This window comes from Myotis davidii, unplaced genomic scaffold (assembly GCF_000327345.1).
Source record: "Myotis davidii unplaced genomic scaffold, ASM32734v1 scaffold552, whole genome shotgun sequence".
Classification (NCBI taxonomy): Eukaryota; Metazoa; Chordata; class Mammalia; order Chiroptera; family Vespertilionidae; genus Myotis; species Myotis davidii.
The window spans coordinates 326,194-330,792 of NW_006283439.1; the positions used below are offsets into that span (position 1 = coordinate 326,194).

Consider the following 4,599-nt stretch of genomic DNA (forward strand, 5'->3'; position numbering starts at 1 on the left):
CTGCTGAAGCTCTGGCGTGTGTCCTGAGCCTCATCCAGCCATTGGTCTGCTGACAGGGCTGTTTCCCCTCCGTGGCCGAGGGGGCTTCTCTGAGGCCCCTGATGCCTCGACTCCACAGAGATGCAGAGATGGCGGCTTTCTGGAGACGGAGAAGTTCCATCGAACACGTAGTGAGGCTTTTATTCTGTTTCAAAGAATAATAACTGTTAGTAGCAACTCTCCCCCTCATTCAAAATGTCAGAATGTGGACTAGCCTATCCAGCAGCCGTGTAACTGCAGGCGCCTACAGGGTTCCCCGAGGAAGGGCCCGGGAGTCAGCAGCCTGCCCTGCCTGCGTGTGCTGAGAGAGCCTGGCCCCAAGAGCTGATGGGCTGTGCACAGTGGGGCAGCTGCTTGGGAGGCCAGAAGCCTGGAGCTTGGCTCCTCAGCTCCTGCTAAAACCAGGGGTGGGTGGCCTACCGCTGTGACCCTACGCGCCCATGGGCCTTGGGGAGCCGGGGCGGGCCGGTGGCCTGAGGCAGACGCTCTGGCCCTGTCGTGTGGCTCTTAGGGGCTGTGGTCATGGCAGCGGGTAAGAGCCATGGTTTCTCTCCTCAGTCGACCCAGCTGGTCCTTGAGGTCTCTGCCTCCTGACGTTGTGGGGAAAGGGGAGTTGGATTCAGGCAGTGTTGCCTTCAGCTCAGTGGACCCCAAGGGCTCACCACAGCGCAGTGCCCTGCAGAGCCCGACGTCTGGGGAGAGGGCCACCTGCAGGACTAGGGGAGGCAGGCACTTCCATCTGGTTTTGAAACCCTGTGGTTTATTTGTAAAAAGTATTCTTGTAGATTTAAAAGATGCCTCCAGAACAACCGTATAGGTTTGAAACGGGATGAAACTCGATCTTGTTTCATGTGCATTTGAATTTGGAAACTAGAGTGAATGTTGCTCTGTTCCTGAATCTGGTGTCTCGGGGCCCATGGTCCTGGTCCTCTTTGTCATCCTTTGTGTCTGCCCATCCTGTTCAATGCAGCATTCACCTCTGAGTGCTCCCGCAGCACTGCCTGCTGTTACAGCCTTGTTTGACAAGGAACGCTAGACTCTTGGCCTCCTACCATTACAAAAGCGTGTTCTCAGGCACAGACACGTGCAGAGCCCGTTGTAAAGGGTACGAAGGGGTGGTTGAGGGTGTTTGGTTTAGACAGTACCTCACCGAGTCAGACAGCCAAGGCTCCGTCCAGGGCGTCCTGAACCACGCGAAGGGCCCATGGGTGCCACTCCCGTGGGGACAGCTCTCATCCGGGACAGTGAGCCTGAAGCAAGGCAGCTTTGCTGAGAGCACAGGGACCACTGAGGACTTCAGACTCCTGGCCAGGAGCCACCCTCTCTGATGGGCGGTGGCTGCAGGAGGCGTTCCCAGTCTATGTCTGTTACTGGCTTAGTGATTGTAAGAGAAAACGAGTTGGGCTTGCTTCTAGTCTAGAGCAGTGGTTCTCAACCTTCCTAATGCCGCGACCCTTGAATACAGTTCCTCATGTTGTGGTGACCCCCAATTTCATTGTGACAAATTGAACATAATGAAAGCATAGTGATGAATCACAAAAACAGCATGTAATTATAGATGTGTTTTCCGATGGTCTTAGGCGACCCCTGTGAAAGGGTCGTTTGACCCCCAAAGGGGTTGTGACCCACAGGTTGAGAACCGCTGGTCTAGAGGCTTTCATGAATACACTCAAGAATGCGTCAGGGAGAATGAAATTAGTTCTGCGCTAATGCATCCCAGCCCATAAAGTGTGTGGGCACAGACATCCCCGTGTAGCTGTCTGATACAACTTTAACTTCAAAATATGAAATAATATAAAAATGCTTCTGGTTTACAAATGTAAAATCTAATACAAGCCAATGGAATCCTTGATTTCCTACCTCAGCGGACACTCAGCTGTCTGTCATTCAAGTGTGCGTGCGTGCGTGCGTGTGTGTGTGTGTGTGTGTGTGTTCAGGTGTCACATGATCTGCTTAGTTGCCCCGTAAATAACTGCTTTGAAAGCTTCCTTTCTCCTTTAATGATAAAACCCAGTTGTCTCCAGAGTAGATATGTGATTTTTAAGGCACTTGGTTTAAATCGATCTCTACATATAAACAGCTTAGCATTAAGGGTTTATGTTAATGATACTCCGATTATTGGCCAACTGTAAAGCATAGCATTGTTTTACTGGCCAGCACGGAATACACAGGAACTACACTACCTCATACCTCCATGATTTTCAAGTTGTAAAAGAGGGACAGGAAGATAAAAAAGATTTTATCTGTGTCTTTTGGCTGTAATTTTCTATATATTGCATAGGGTTGCACACTTATGCGTATTTTAAAGTTAACTTCTAAAGAGGTTTTTTTCCTAAAAGTGTGTGTAAGTTGATTTTCCTGAGGGTGCGGAAGACAAATGGCTGGGTTGTGTGCGCACGTGTGCAGCGTTTTCTTCCCGCAGAAGTCTGGGGAGGTTGTTTTCAGTGTCTGCTGCCTAGTCACACGGCCCCGGTCCCCAGGTCTGTGAATCGGCTTTCTCAGTGCTTGATGGTTTCTAAAAGCTGTTGTCTAACTCAGCAAAATAACATTACCTTAAATTTGTTATTTCAGCTCACCTATAGCAAATGGTCTGTTAAATTGTTATGCTCAGAGCAAATATGGATATAAATCTTGGTCCTCCATTTGTAACTTTTATGACATGATTTTCTGCAGCTTAATGTTTTGCCAGTTTTGAATAAGGAGATATATATATATTTTAAATATATTTTTATTAATTTCAGAGGGAGAGGGAGAGGTAGAAACATCAATGATGAGAGAATCATTGATCGGCTGCCTCCTGTACACCTCCTACTGGGGATTGAGCCCTCAAAGCTGGGCATGTGCCCTGAACAGGAATCAAACCGTGACCTCCTGGTTCATAGATTGATGTTCAACCACTGAGCCACGCTAGCTGGGCGGGAATTAAATATTTCTGATGTGGTAGACGATACAGGTTGCATGTGGACACTTAGCCCCATTCACAGCTTGGAAAAAAGTCAGACAAATGGCAATGTTATAATGAATTCTCAGGTGAACTTGTTTTGTATAAAACATCTGTTTTGAATTTGTAAGTATTTTAAAGGTTTACTAAGGCATGTAATAAACTATTCTTTGAAGCCTGTTGGGTAAATGAAAATTTAAAGCCATAATGGCATACTAATTGTAAATAAACATCTATTGATTTTTTTGTATCTTCCTTAATATAATTTTCTAACAATGCAATAAAACCACTAAATTTATATATTCATAGCCAATTAAGGTCATGTTTCATGAAAACAAAACTTTCATAGTATTTAATTTGTATTTCCTCCCTAATGTGCTTATCCAAATGTAGCAAAACGATAGATGTTAGTTGTTGGCAATAAATTGACAGTTAAATAAAATTCCCTAAAATTGCTTCTAATGGAATAGAGTTGTATATTCCATTTCCATTTCCCACCTCTGAGGCGACGTCACTAATAATCTGTCTCTGGTCAGGCAGTACTTGTCTGAGGGGGACTTAGTATTTGATGATGGTGCTGAAGGCTGTGCCCAGACATGGGGGTCAAGGGAGCACAGCTTCTGCCTTCTCCTGACAGACTGCAGTTGAGGACTCGGGTGGAGATGTGGGGCTTTTGGAGGGGACACTGTGTCTCTAGTCCCCGGGTTTTACAGACTCCCCTGCTCAGGCACCTCTCCCAGGTGACAGGCCCTGTACCAGGCTGGCCACCCAGAGCCTGCACCCCCGTGTGTGCCTCTCCGGGAAACGTGACTCACCAGGGGGACCTGACACCCTAGTGTTCGGCAATTTCCAGAGTAGCAGGGGCAGGATATAGGACGGGGCACCAGGTGGGTGGAGGCCAGGCCCACTGCCAAGTGTCTGTGAGGCGCAAGGTGACCCTCACGGCAAAGAACCCACCACCGGAGATGCCAGACACCCTCACCAGGCCCGCCCGGGGCAGGCTGCTGGGAGGTGGAGGAGAGAAATGGGGTGTCACAGGCGGGGGATCTCGGTGTGGGCCACGCGCCAGGAGAGGGGGCACCAGTCAGCCTGGCATGCGTGGGCACCGAGGCAGCCTCACAGTGGGAGAGGCCACGGGCCTGGCAGCCCTAGGACGCCACCGTGTGGTCACCATGGTTACCACAGGTCCAGGCATCTGACGGCCCCTGTGAACTCTGACCCTGTCACGGGAGGCCTGAGGCCAGGTGCAGGGGCTTTGAGGACAGGAGTGTGAGGGGTGGATGTTGCACTCTCTGAGGGGCCAGAAAGTAGCACCCGCGCCCTCTGCCCCCCGCACCCCGAGTTTTGGGCCATTTGAGAAAGAAGGTGGGCGTGGCATCCACCTTGCCGATGGAGGCCCGTGCGAGGCCCGTGGGAGGGTGTGGCTGTGCAGGTGAGCCCATTGGGTTTGCTGAATGTGGGCGAACCCCAGCCAGTTGCGCAGCTTACCCGGGACAGCGCCCTGGAGGGCAGGGGACTGTGTGCCCCGGAGGGCAGGTCCCAGCACTTGGGTTCGGGCGGCCACCTGCTTCAACGGACCGACTAGAACCTAGGGCCTCCCTGGGCAGTGGGAGGAGAGG

General features: G+C 50.5%; 1 protein-coding gene across 1 annotated transcript in view; it reads left to right on the forward strand.

Annotated features, from left to right (window-relative positions):
- The window catches only part of BACH1 (BTB and CNC homology 1, basic leucine zipper transcription factor 1), a 30,729-nt gene that overhangs the window by 14,217 nt on the left and 11,913 nt on the right, over positions 1-4,599 (forward strand). The gene's annotated exons all lie outside the window — the stretch shown is intronic.